The sequence below is a fragment of the Pleurodeles waltl genome, chromosome 4_2 (assembly GCF_031143425.1).
Source record: "Pleurodeles waltl isolate 20211129_DDA chromosome 4_2, aPleWal1.hap1.20221129, whole genome shotgun sequence".
NCBI classification, from domain to species: Eukaryota; Metazoa; Chordata; class Amphibia; order Caudata; family Salamandridae; genus Pleurodeles; species Pleurodeles waltl.
Window position 1 is genome coordinate 142,915,953 of NC_090443.1, and position 14,840 is coordinate 142,930,792.

A 14,840-nucleotide genomic window follows, 5' to 3' on the forward strand; every position below is an offset into this window, starting at 1 on the left:
CCTCTTTCTTGGTTGGGGGATTGCCTTTCACTTTCCACTCTTTTAGTATATGGTTTGGCCCTCCCCCAGGGTACTCACTGTTTACTATTGCCTTTACCAATGTGTAGGAGGCTGGCCTGGAAGTGACTTCATTGCCATAATAGCCTATGGTAATGATATATACTGCTTTATTATGGTACCGTGGGACTCCCTTTTTGACAACGAGGAATGATTCAAGCATGTGAATCTCTAAAATATCCAATACAGGCGAAACCTGTATATCATTATCATCCTTGTCCAAGGAAGGGATCAAGACTGTTTGCCCTCTGTCACGCTTCATCTCTTTGGTTTAACTCAATTTTAGTCTGGGTCTTTAGTTTAGAGAAAGAGAATGTGGTGCCTATAGGGGGAGTCTGGCCATTTCTAATTATTATTTATTGTATTCTCCCTGCCACAGTACTTCCCACACTTAAATTGAGAAATGAAAAAAATCTACTTGTATAAAAAAAAGCGGTTCAGCATGACTGCTATGGGTGTTAAAAACAAACCCACACCCTGTTACAGTGCTGCAAAAGTTCAAATGTTAAGTAAAAAATGCCATCAAAAAAGTCTGGTTAAGCAGAATTTTTCCTGCACAATGACAAATCGAACAGTCCCAACCTATTCCAAATGTCATAAAGAAAAAAAATATAGTAATTTAAAAGAATCTAGGAGAGAAATAATATAACCTCAGTAGCTTCGCAACAGTACTAGACACCCGAATCTTAGGTTGGACAGATACCGCAACTTCTCAATGGCAGTGAACAAGCAAATCTACGTGGGATCTAAAAGCACAGGAACATTATTTTTCATTATATCTTTTCTTACGTGATATACCTATTAAATACACTATCCAAAGGGTTTCTACGCATAGATTTTTATAAATTTCAGTCTCCAAGGATCTGGAACCAGGCTAAAAAATTAAAAAACTTCAAAATAAATAATTTGAAGAAGGCTGCATCAAAGCTAATGAAAATAAACCAAATAATTATGTTTTGTAATAAAGGGAACGTGTGTTGCACAGATGCTGGGTTTAAATATTTGAACAGGATCTAGAGGAAATAAACTTGCACCACTTACCTCCTTGTGCCTTAAAGGTAATTATTTTTTAGCTCAACTTTGTACCGGTCTGTTGACATACCCGTTCTGTACAATAACAATACTTAAGCGGGCTTTGGGTTAGCCCACTGCTTAACAATGGTTAGCTTTATTGTCAATTTCCTTTGCTTGTTTCTTATTTAATGGTTTTCCTTCCTCTTCTTATGTTTGTCCCTCACATGGAGTGTAGCTTCTTTACCATCCTTCTGACTGGATGACTAGTCTCCTTCCAAGGCAGATATCAGCAAACTAGATTTAAAGACTTACTGGCTGTTGTTTAAACACCTCCTTGCAAACAGAATGAAGTAGCAGACAGCAGTGTCATGATGCATATGTCTGCATGCACGTCACCGCACCTTTGTTTCCCCGGGACGATGCCAAACGTGCAAAAAGTATTGGCAAAGCAGATAGATCTAAAAAGGCGAGTTCGATTGGTTTTCCTGCAATACCCACATGGGGAGTGCATGAATTCTTGGTCTTCACCGCCCACCCCTCAAATTAAGTTTAAAGATACAAAGTGGAGCATTACTAATACTACAGGGTCCGAAATGGGGTGTAGCTCACATCCACACCTTCTTTGTACTGCTCTGCGCCCTCGCTCAACCAGTCCTGCTCAGATCCCCCATCACCCGATCTCTTCAGCTGCTTCTCGACACTCAGAGGTGTTGGCTAGCTCTCCTTCTGCTCTGCTCCCTCACCCTGTTTTATTATTTTTTGTGAAGGCCTGACCGATGCAATTTTCTACCGGTCCGATCCTTAGTCTATCAGCACTTTTGAACACTTAACAAAAAAAAAATACTGCTCAAAGATGGTTATCTGAGATCTTGGCTATTTTTTTTTTTATGACATTTATTTCACAATTCCAAGGAGGCGTCAAAAGACATACGTCAACGGGTGTGGAGACACACGCACACATACATCACAAAACGGCCAGGCATTTTTTCTCCAGCATATGCGTCCTTACCTTGCTCCAAAAGCTCTAAGAAAATGGCTGAGTCTGTGCTGTTACTGCTTACGTAAATCCAAATTATTGTCACTAAAGAATATTTTTAGGTGGGTACATCCTTACCAAGCATGTCACAAAAGCCAGTCAATCTTAGGCAATATTATCAATTCTGTTTTATGTTGCTGAAGAGGTGGCATACGGCTGAAAGGTGAGCTATCCATACCTTTAAAAGGGCCCGTCTTCCAAAAATGCCTAATCATACATCCACCGAACAGATGTGAAGGAGGTAAACGAATGTGTTTCTCTACGGCTCAGACTGATACCAGCCCAAGTGCACGCACTCTAGAGTGATGCGATGCTTTTCACATGAATGCTGTGCAGTCAAGCACAACTATCGAGCTCAGGGATCTTGTCAATTCTTGAACGCCCACGAACTCAGGAATTACTCGTGTACTTAACGAGCACTGACCTGAAACGTACCAACTGAACTACTCACCTGAGTTACAGTGTGCCCACCTTGCTTAAGGATTCAACTTCACAAATGCAAAATAGACTAAAGACAAAATATCTGCTCTGTTGACATTCTTGCAGGCGCAGCAGACACGTTTTTGCCGAGAGAAAGGCTGCGCTTGATCACGGACTTTTCTGCTGTTATAGGAAAGGTAGAAAATGTGACATGTGTCTGCTGTGTGCGGATGGATGTCGGTTCATATACCGTCTAACACCAGTGCTTATACTTCACCCAATCATATCGTAGTTACGACCCTAATACGAGTGCTAACGTCTGCGTGGCACAGGGGCCTCACATTTGCAGTGGCAACATTGGAGAATGTAGGTGTCTTTGGAGCTGGGGAATCGCACGCGCGCGTGCCAGTGCTCAGTTCTGAGCAGTGGTGCCAGCAGTGACATTTTTTTGTCTCTGCAGATAGGCTGAGATGAATGATTACTGTGTCTTTCATTATGATGGGCATACAGTTTAAGAATGTGCAAATGTTTGCCATTAATAGAGGCATGCACACACTGGCAACACCCTATTATGCAACCTTAGGAGGTTAACAAATTCCTTTCAGATACAGATTTTGCCTACTGTAAGGCATAAGTGCTATCAGTGGTCACGAAATCATGGCATTTATCAAACTTTGTTCAGTAAAGTTTCCAGGAAAAGAATGGCTGATTAAGCGCAAGAGCTTTCATGTAGTCAACTGTAATTGTTAATCTGTCTATACATTGACAGGTCACTGTTTAGAATTATTCTTCATGATTTAATCGTAAAAGTATATTAAATTGCATTTCTGTAGTGTAGAAGATCTATGGAGATGTATGAGACCTTATAATTTGCATCGTTTTATTAAAGCTGGCGTAATAAACATCAGTAAAACCTAAAACTTCAATTAATTGTGTGAACAAGTTAGGTGCAGAAGTGGTGAAGTTTACGTATGATACCATGGATATGCAGTTTTTATTCAGGTACTGAAAAAACAGCTTTCATTTTGATAATTCAACATCTCTTTTACACACTGGCATTCAGAGTGTAACAATGTTCACAGTGTATCATGTTTTTCTATCAAATGCATCCGACGTGCAATCTACCCCCTTTCAGCATTTCACTGAGTTTATCAGTTGATTGCCTCCAAGAACAAAGCTAAAAAGAACCAACTAATATCCCTTTTTAACTTTGCATATAACTACTAAGTGGCCCACTATCACGTGTGAAACCTTCACAAATTCCTGCTTTCCAGGCAGCAGCATGTTACATAAATGAACCTGTGGTTTTAACACTACAAGTAAGATCCAAAAATGCAGTTGTGCCTCCCAAAAAGCCACGGACACCAGTAACGCATGCTGGGCGTCTTGAAAGCTGTTCTTTCACACTTCACTGAGTGCTCTTCAGTTCTCACTTTGCTGGTCCACCTACGTTCCCAAAGCTAAGGCAGTGTCAGCTCTAAGGAGCAGCAGTAAGATATTTGTCTTCAAAGAATCCAAGAAGTGAAGACTGTCTAGAGGGTCTAAGGTAACATGCTCGCCAATAAAACAAACATGAGCAAAGCCAAAAGCAATAGGTCTCATCTTTGCAAGAGCTATTTAGTTGCCGTTGTATTTTAGATATATTGTTCATCAGCGTGGCTGCTGCTCAGGAGTTGAGTGTTACAAAGTAAAGTGTACTGGCATAGAGTGTGTTGGCAGGGTGGAGTGGAGTTGTGCATAGCAGTTTGGAATGGCCTAGACCGGAGTGGTGTACAGTGAAGTGGTGTAGAGTGGCGAAGAGTGCATTGGTGTACAGTGGTACAGAGAGGTGTAGCTTGAAGTGGCATGGAGTCCAGTGGAGTGGTGCAGTGGCGCAGAGTGATGTAAAGTGGAGTGGTGCAAAGTAGAGTGGAATGATGTAGAATAGAGTGCACTGGTGTGGAGTGGCATAAAGCAGAGTACACACTTACCCCCCATCTAGACACTAGCAATTACTCTTTTTTAAAAATTGGTGGGGCTGGCAGGTATGGCCAGTTGCCGCCTCAACCCGATGGGGCACATTGGGGCAATTACCCCCCCCCAGTCTAAGGCATCTTATCCCAATGGCAATTGAAAGGCTATTTGATTTTTTTGGGTGTAGTTTTAACAGATGAGGCCAGGAGAGTGTGGCTAACTTCCAGTATCTTCCCACTTGTAATGGTGAGCAGCTGCAAGTTTTGGGCTTGGCTAGGATGCCATCTTGAAAAATCTACTCGACCAAGACAGTTCTGAAAACTGGACATCTGGGGTAGTCCAGGGTGGTGTCCTTCGCATTCATCCCACACCATTTTCATACCCACAATGCCCTGCAAACCTCAAATGTTGATTAAAAACACATATTTTCCTCACATTTCCGTGATGGAAACGTCTGGAATCCAGAGGAATCCATAAAATTCCTACCACCCAGCATTGCCCCACTTCTGCCAATAAAAATGCTGTGCCACTTGTGTGTTTGGGCCTAGTGTCAGAGACAGGAACCGATCCAACCAATGTCAATAGGTGGCCCCACGCATGGACTCTCATTGCTTCTTTGAGAAAACCATGATGGATCTACACAAATTACCACTTGCTAAACTCAGAATTTTGTCTAGTTTTCATAAATGTTTAGCTCTCAGGGATCTACTATGGGTTTCACACCTGTTTCCACCACAAACTGGAATAAGGTTGAAAGCACAAAAAATAGGGACCATGGGCTATCTCCCAGTAAAATGCCAAAACTGTGTTCGAAAATTTGGTTTTATGAATCAAGTCATGCCTTTTCCTGAGAGATGGGAGGAATGTGATTGTAGCACTGTAAACATTTCGTTGATGCTGTTTGCAGGGAAAAAAACTGACTTTCTTCTGCAGCACTTTTTTGCATTCCCCCACCCTTAAAAAAACAAAACGCAGCTATATTTTGGCTAATTTCTTGGTTCCCTCCAAGGGAGTCCAAAAACTCTGGGTACCATTCCTACTAGGTTTGATAATAAGGACGCAAATCTGACATGGGTAGCTTTTGTGGACAAAAAGTTATGGAGGCCTAAACGTGAACCACCCCAAATAGCCCACAAAAAAAGGCTTAGCACATTGTGGGGGGGTGGGGCTAGTAGCAAAGGTGTTAAAGTGCCAATGTGCAAAAAGCATTTAAAGACCACTCCCAAAAGAGATTTCATACCGCTCCCATTATAGCCGCTTGTAGACCTATAATGTGCACTTAGTATAAAGACAAAGAAGCAGAATTTGTCCACCCACAGGAACTAACATACTGCACTATCTTTGGAAAGTCCCTCTTATCGTTAAGTATGAACGTACACTTCCAGCCTAATGCGACTAGGAACTTGCCATTAGGCAAACGTAGTCTACGAGTGTTACATGAATCAGTCGTAACAAATATACATTAATGGCATTCATGATTCATACTATAAAGGATAGCAATATTCAAGCAATGAATGTGTATTTTAGGAGATAGAAATATTTTATATAATAAAGGTGCAAGAGTAATAAAGTGCCTGAAATAAACACTTCAAAGTGTCACGACAGTTAAAGTGCTAACGTGTGAGTTCATCCTAAAAGCATATACAAATAATATTATTTGATACGAGGAATAGCAGGAGCATCAATAAAAATATTACATCCTGACAAAGTTAGCAGCTCCCCCAACCCGCAGGACATACCTGCACCATACCTAATAAAGATGTAAGCGATATATGTTTAATTCATTAATACACAAATATCCAAGGGGTTCAGCCCCAATACAGACCCATTCTTGGCTATTAACTTTAAAATTATGGGGTGCCTAGCTCCTATGATAGGACATCTAACTGTGCCCATCCAGCAATGTACCTTTTTGTGCTGCCAACCTTCTGGGCGTACGTTTCGTCAAAAATGTCCATCCTTTTTAGTTAATCTAGCCAAATCTAAAATCATTGGAACCATAATCGACCCCAGTATTGTCATAATAAAAAAACTAGCTACTGCTAGAGATGCAGCAATAAAATATTAAGAATATTTATACAACTTGGAAGTTTAACCAGATGCATAAAAAAAACTAAAATTGCTTCAGACTGGATTGTTGCATGTAAGCAGTCACTCAAAGCTTGAAAACCTTTACCAAAATTGTGACAGTTTGAGACATTAAACCATTTTATGCAGTCAATTCCCTTCATCATTTTGTACACATCTAAAGCACTGATTTGGGACGGACAGAAACATTTTATGTATTGCCAGCGGACTATAGTATGCCATCCACCTTGCTAAAAAATTAAAGTTAGCTGCTCTGAGAAATTTATACCCTAGCACAGAAATATGGCCCCATTATCTGCATGACAACAAACATCCAAAATCCCTAACTATTTTACTTAGATATTCCCCAATCAGAAAATAGTATGAATATTTCTGAGGAGCCCTGTACCTGTTCCCTATCCCCATCCCCATCAATTGAGTATATATCATAGTTTCACGAGGGTTTCAATAGATTGGCTCATTTTTCTGCAAGTGGCTGCTCAAATCCTCTAATCTGCACAAAAATATGTCAGAACCTATAGTACTCTACGGCATTGTTGAACTTCCTCCCAAGTTAGAATCCTAACTTCAAAACAGAAATCGCCCAATTAGATACCCTTGGGAATTCCAAAACCTACATACCGCTTTTGAGATTGGAAATCCTAAAGCCTGGGAATCCTGTAGCCTTAGCAAACAATGGCGAGATGGTACTTGTCTTTCTCTGAAGAAGTTCTACACCCCATTGAATTTCCTCCAGCACCTTGCATCTTGTTCTTCTTTGGAAATCTTGCCATCTTTAAAAAAAAAAGAAATTTGCCTTTTGACTCTAGCACCATTTTTTCCTAGAAAAAGCCCACCCTCTACCTTGCCACCTCTAACCATAATACCAAACCATGCAGCCTGGTAGTACAAGAATAGGTCAGGCAAGGTCAGCCCACCCTTTTATCGAGCTGAAGAATTGAATACCTAACCCTTGAGTCTTTATCCTTCCATAGAAACTTGACTATAGGAGAGTCTAACTCCTTAAAAAAGCCTTGACATTGACAGGAATATTTGCGGGGAAGAAGGTTAAATTTTTTTTTACTAAAAATAAAATGTGAGCAAAATTGACATTTTGAATTAACTTACCTCTTCCAATTATTGTAAGAGGCAGGAGCGACCATCTAGTCAGGAGACATTTCATATTCTTTAGCATCTTTGTATATTTCATTTTAAACAGCTCAGTGTAATTGTTAGTCACATAGACCCCCCAAGACAGCAAATTGGGCGGCTGCTTATATACCGACCTACTAAATCGAAAGGTAAAACCGATGGCTGGGCATTCAAAAGAAGTGCCTAAGTTTTGCCTTGACTAACCTTATTGCCACCTACCTTTTTATTGTCGTGAAAAATATTGAAAGCCCCTTCGATATTTGTCCTGTCTGCTTTTAGGTTCAAAATCATATAGAATGCAAACAATTTGAGCTTGGACATGCATTGAAAAGGGCGAACAATAGTATCTGCACCACAAATTCTAGCTGCAATGGATCAATGAACAAGGTAAAAAGTTTAGGTGACAGTGGACACACCCAGACGGTTGCCCCACGTAATTTAAAGTGTTCCAGCTATCTTTGCAATAACTATAATTCGAGCTCAGCCCCTTGATATACATTTCCAAGCATATCCACCCTGCCTTCTGGAAATCCAAACCTGGCAAGTGCAAAAAACAAGGCATTCCAGTTGAGAAGACAGAATGCTTTCTTTTCATTGAGCATTACAATAGCAGCATCTTCTTGACTAAAAAGGAAATCTATTGCCTTTACCAAATAATTGGTATTCGTCGCCATTGTTCTATATGGCAAAAAATAATTCTTATCACTATGAACCAGTCTACTCAGCTGCAACTATGCTTGATGCCCAAATCCTTGCAAATAACTTACAGTCTGCATTGAGCAGGCTTATTGGGCAATATGATTTTGTACTCTACGATGGTTAATCCTTTTAAAAATAGGTTACTACCACTGACTCTTTAAAAGGTAGGTGGAATATTCACCCCCCCTTAATTCTATTTAATCATTGCACCAAATGAGGCAGAAGCTCTTTCTGAGACATCTTGTAAACCTCGATTGGCATTCCATCGCTACCACTAGCTTTAGCGTTGGGTATCATTTGCAGAGCAAGGGCAGCCTCTCAGACAGAAATGACCCCCTGTGACGTCTCTAACTGAATATCTGTCAAAAGTGGGACCTTAATAAGTCTAAAAAAAAAATAAAAAAAAACTTTTCCAGACCTGATCTAGGGATTGCCTTGATGTTTTCATAAATGTTTTTATAATGCTGAAAAAATAGTTGAGCAATTTTAATAATACGTGACAATTCCTGCTTAAGGCGCATCGAGCAAGTCAATAAACTACCTATCAACTGAATTTCCACATACTGTTCTTGCTGGAAAGTTCATGAGTTATTATTCTCTTCCAAAACAAAGAAGTCCTTTAATTTCTGCTTAACCTGATGAAACTTTTTTTTTGCCTAGCTCCTTCACCTGTCCCTGGCCTGGCTAAAGCATTTGAGCACTATCGAGGGTTGCCTGCAACTCACAAATTTGGGCCTTTCAAAGCCTGTTCTGCTTTGATTTAAATGCAATCACTTGGCCCCGAAAAGTTGCCTCAAAAGTATCCCATACCGTAAAGCGTAAGGTAGTATTTTGATTAACTTAAAAACACTCTCAAATATTTGCATTTCAACCAGTCAGACCTAACTTGCAAAGAGAGTTCTGTCAAACTGCCAGTTCCAAGGTAATACATATTACCGAATGGTCTAAAAAGGCATTAGCCCAAATATCCATAATGCCCCAGCTTAGAGTTTCTGCTACCAAGAAAAAATGTAATTGTGAAGCCGTATTATATCGATGAGAGGCACATGTAAATGGTGTCTAATCTGGGTGATCCAAACAACGAGGATCCAGCAAATTCAAATCATACCTCACAGAATCAAGAACCGAAGCGGTTTTAGGCTTTTGTTGCTTCTTCATTCTATAAACTGAAGTCTCCACCCCATATCAAGGGAACTTACACTCCCATTGCTTTAGCAAACAGTTCCTCTACAGGGTGAATTCATCTTTGCGAAGGGCCATAACAACTGAGAAAATTCAAAGAAGTAGTTTGCACCCGGACTTTCAACCATATCTACCATCCCTGTTGGTCGCTTTTTACTTTTCACCTTTCAATCTACTGATCTTGAAAGAAATATTGCTACCCTCCGCACAGCCAGCCCTGCTGAAGCGGAAAAAAAAAGTGTGCGTACTTCTTGGTTATATGAAGTTTTGGATTGTTATCTTCGAGAAGGGTGTCCTGCAGAAAAATAACTTCTGGGTCGGATGAAGATAGCCAATATATTATTGCCCCATATGTCTATTTAAAAAGCCATTCCCATTGCACAATACTACACCTATCTTACACATTTTATTTGTTTTGTCTAAGCATTAGGCCCTCTCTAAATCTAACTGCCTGATAAGCTGGATACACCAATCCAATTGCGCTCTCAGACAAACCTTTTCTGCTTGTTTTAAGGTCTATATAGAACCCCTGATGGTGTGCTCTTTTACAAATATAATCCATGCCATGTGCAACCCCTCTCATCACCCCTAACAACCCCCACTGCGCACCTACCCCTGAAAGATGAATGGCCAATCTAACCCCCAACCATCCCTTCCTAATTTGGGTGCTCTGGTATAGCACCCAGACACGCTCCAAAAAGAGAGAAGAGCCTCCCCTCCCCTACGCTACTTCCTCAAACCATAATTTACATAACATAGCCTGAATTCAAAAAGAGCCACCAAACATAACAGCGAAAATATTTACATAAATCTTTACATCTCTCTTCAGGTCTGGACCATTTTCAATAAGCTCTGAGCCTCTTCAAGAGATGAACAAAGAAAAAAAATTGTCCTTTAGACAATGCTTTCAGTTTTGACTGTTCAACTAGAGAGGCCTGGGCTCCAGGCCAGGCCAAGCCTCAATACCTTAAATTGTCCCACCAGGCCAATAAAGTCTCTGTCTACACGCTGAAGCTACTGACATATTGAGGATCCTCAAATCTGAACTTTCTCTGCCAACATGAATGACTTCTTTTGGATAAAGTTGGTGAGGATCAGTTCCTTTATTCTACAGACCGCGTTCACAATGACTGTACGAGGACACTTTGCTTTCGTTGACCTCTTGGCAGGAATCCGATGGGCCCTCATAATATATTGCAACATATTCTAATGATTACTTGTGCTCTGGCTTCTCCGGTAGCCCCACAAAGCGATGGTTCTACCTCCTTATGTCATTTCCCATGTCATCAATTTTGTTCTGTGATTCAAGTAGCCTTTTCCGAGTATTACTTATCTCCCTTTCCCAGACGAGAGAGCGATCCTCCAGCTCTGACATTCTTTGTTCAAGCTCTTACAAATGCACTGAAATTTGACACTTGACCGCCTCTATTTTACCGAGTCTCTCCTGGTGTGCTGCGATTTCCTTAGTCTTGAGTGTCTTTTATCTCTTGTACTTCACACAATGTAGTCTCTAAAAGGGATGGCGGATGGTCTACCCCACCCTGCACTCTGTTTTCGGGCCTCTAGAGAGTTGCCTCTAGTCTGGATGATAGATCTGAGCAGCATCCTCTCGTCTAGCTCTACCCTCAGGCTACGTTGTACGTTCAAAGACTGGCCCTCTAATGACTGAATATTAACTTGTTTTGCTAGATTTGCACCCATCGTTAACTCCTCTGGTACATGATCTTGGGTCTCTTATCTTCCTGTCTCAGTAACTGGGTCAACAGCAGAGAAAAAGTCTGTCACACTTTTTAATTTTTTGGCAAAAAGTAAATAGTCCTTCTTGGCAGCCCTGGAGCTGCTTTAAAAATTTGGGCCTTCCTGGGCCTGTACCTGAAGAGCCCCTTCGTCTACTACATGTTTCCAAATTGCTGCTGCAGCTTCCATTTGGCCACAAGATCGGGCAGGAGAGTTTGCGGCTACCTGTGTTAGACCCTCATTAATTTGATTTATATCTGCACCAGTGGTACGCTCGCCGAGTCATCACTGCCCTCAGCCAGCTGCACTAGAAGTTCAATAGACAACGTCAATTTTGCCATAGTAGAACACTGAAGATTGTTGGCAGCTTTCTCTCTTCGCTGTGCAGTAGTGTGCCAGCATCCTTTTAGTCTGCTGGAGCGGAGACTTTAAATTGGTGGCTGAGTTTTGGGGCCCTTGCCACGCAGCTGCTGCATATTCCACCAGTTACTTCACAGAGAAAAGTGGTTCAGAGCAAGAAGGCACAAACTGGCCAGAAACAGGCAAGCGGTTGATAATGGTGTGAGGCAGGCAGGAGCCCAAACCAGTGACACTCAACTGGGAGTCAGGACCCACGCTACACAAGCCTGGCGAGGTGTGCTTCACTTAGAGCCTACGATATACCCGGCGGCTTACCTGCATAACGTATAGCACTCCGCACCTGGCACCTCCAAACAGCACGCACCTCTCCAGCACTGCACTCGTTGTGGCTTACTTCACGCTCGGTCCCAGTGTCCCCCTCTGCCCATCCGCCTACAAACTGAAGGCGAGAAGGCCTTCCCACATGAATGTGGTTGTCTTCTTGGCCTCTGACCCGGAAGATGACACTGCAAGTAGCGAGGGGGGCAGTCCCTGGAGTGCATCTACCAGCGGATCATGTTGAGTTCGCCCACCGGCAGTTCATCTAAATGTCATGTGGTAGAAAAAACATATTTCCTACCCCCAGTATCCAGCAACACTGTCACATAAATCCTCTCACTCAGAGAAAGAAAAGTAAACAAGCGCCTTTGGAAGACAGCACCTGACATTTGACCACGGCATCTGAATGCACAGCAAATGTGACAAGATAAAAACAAGATTTAAAGGCCTGTTTACAGAAAAGAAGTTAATGGAAGCCTAGAGTAAACAGGGTTAAGGCAACAGGAGGAACAAACTGCACCTGGAGAGCCTAAAGCAAATAAAGCCAGCAAATAGAAAGCCAGAAAATGTGAGTTACAGAGCCAATGGTAATTAATGGGCGGAATGCATTCCTCGGTCAACGTTCAGAAAGTCCCCAAGATGTCTTTAGCAAATTAGTAAACCTGGTAAGCTGCGACCTAAAAACACAGACCAAGTTCCAGCAGCAGGGAAAAGCCAGAAGCTGTGCTGCCTAGATAAACCATGTACAACCATTGAAGTCATACGATTCCTCCCAGAAATCCTCTCAGGGAACTGACTGCCTTCACCTCCGCCTCCTCCTATTTCCAGTCCACTTCATAGAATAAACACACACATTTTCTCCATTCATTTTCTATAGGGATTTTGAAAAGCGATTGCATCTAAAATACCAGACGGAATGTCACCAAATTTGCCAGAAAGGTAAGTCTGGGCCCAGAAAGCGACCTGGTTTGTTTTCGTGTAAATCCATTCAGTAATGTTTGAGAAATTAAGGGAAAAACTAATTTGTATATATAGGGACACAAAGGATTTGCAACCCCTCCTTAACTTTTGAAGAGATCTGATTGGCTGTCAACACTTGAACCAGACAGTGTTGACAGCCATCTTGGGGGCTCGGTAGCGAGTCACAGAAAAAAATGTATTAAAAAAAAAAAAGTGCAGGCTCCCACGCTTTGCGTTTAGTGAGACCCCGGGTGGGCCAAGTCCTGAAAGCACTCTTATTTTGTGTGTGGGGACCTCTCCTGGCAGCCCAGAGGACCACCACCTTCCCAGGGAAAAAAATGGAAATGATTTACGGTGCAGGTGTGGCTTGGAGATGCACTTCATTCTTTGACAGTGGAACCTGTCAAACAGGATTGGCTGTCAAAAACCGAAGCTTTCCTCTCTGTCCCCTTTAAGTGTGCAGGGGGCAGAGATGAAATGCTCCAGCAAGCAGGGCGCTGCAGCTTAAAGCAGCTCCTTGCGTGCTGAAGCAATGGCACCACAAGGTAAGCCAGATAGCCCATGAAAGGCATTTTGAACATTTAAAAAAAAATAAGTATGAAGGGACTGCGAGGGAGCCACTGAGGTCTCCCTCGGTTTGCCCGATAACCCAAAAGAGCTTAAAAAAAAAAAAAGAAAACAATTGCTCAGTGTAAAGGTCGCAGCCAGACTCACTTACCTCTTTTTTTATTTATTTTTTATTTAAAGTACAATTATCTTAATCTTTCAAAATGACAGATGCATTTGTTATTAAATTGCACAGAAATATCTCATTTAAGGTAGATCATACATTAAAATAAAAAAATCTCTCTTTTTCAATCAATTAACGGTAAGTCGTGCCCTTGTCGTGCACTGCTAATGACCCCACAAATTGTGGCACTCATGACATATTTGATAACATCATTAATAATATCAATTTTATATATGCAGTAACATTTATGATGAAAAACTGCATGGTGGGCGTGCGAGTTACTTTAGGGCATGAGTCACAGTTACTCGAGGTAACTATAACTAGTGAATTTCTATGGTTTCTTTTGTTTAAAACGTGAGCCTAACTATAACGTCCCTGTAACATTTGTTTTTTTAAGTGAAAATATATTTCCACTGTGGGAGGGGAAACAAAGGTTACAGGGACGTTCTAGTTCAGTTCTGAATTTACTCGTACAAAACCATAGAAATTCAGCAGTTATAGTTTGAGTTCTTTCAAGTAACTATATCTCGCGCCCTAAAGTAACTATAACTCACGCCTGGTGACGCAAAATTATTTTAACCCCATAATTCGCTCCTAAAAACACACCTATATCACACCCCTGGGGTCACCTTCACCTTGACACCTTATGCTAGTTTCAATTAGGATTTTCACCCCTGGGGTCCGTGTCCCCTGAAATAAAATGGCAGCCGCAACTTTCTAGTCAGGTTGTGATCAGCCAATTACAGCACTTCTTTTCGCAGGTGCATTCCTGAAAATTCACTAATTTCTGCGAAATAATTGTGAAGTTGCCACGGCCAAAGATATACAAATTTGGATTTCCCTAAATTATTCAAAAACTACTTAAAGGATTTACACTAAATAAGTGAAAGCACAATCTGCGTACCGAAAGCTAGCTTTCTGCAGATTTGGTGTAATTCTGTCCGGCGGTTCGGGCTGTAGTCGTGTCTAAAGGTTCTATGGGAATTAAAGTGAGAACTGCAACTTTTTTTTTTTTACCCTTCCCTTTTTCCCAGAGCACCCCAAAACTTTCCGTGTGCAACAAGAATCACTGCAACACTTTTTTTGCAAAATTTTGTGAAGGTCTGTCAAACGGCGCCAAAGATATTGGAAAGTCATAAACGTTTCTATCGAAAC

At 41.5% G+C, this 14,840-nt stretch overlaps 1 protein-coding gene across 5 annotated transcripts in view; it reads right to left on the reverse strand.

Annotated features, from left to right (window-relative positions):
* The window catches only part of LOC138292399 (cyclic AMP-dependent transcription factor ATF-7-like), a 679,599-nt gene that overhangs the window by 493,943 nt on the left and 170,816 nt on the right, over window positions 1-14,840 (reverse strand). For 2 of the 5 annotated variants that reach the window (XM_069230980.1, XM_069230979.1), the window contains exon 2: window positions 7,190-7,341. The exons of the other annotated variants lie outside the window; for them this stretch is intronic. The gene's annotated coding sequence lies outside the window, so the exon portion shown is untranslated. The remainder of the gene's footprint in view (window positions 1-7,189; window positions 7,342-14,840) is intronic. 5 annotated transcript variants of the gene reach the window in all.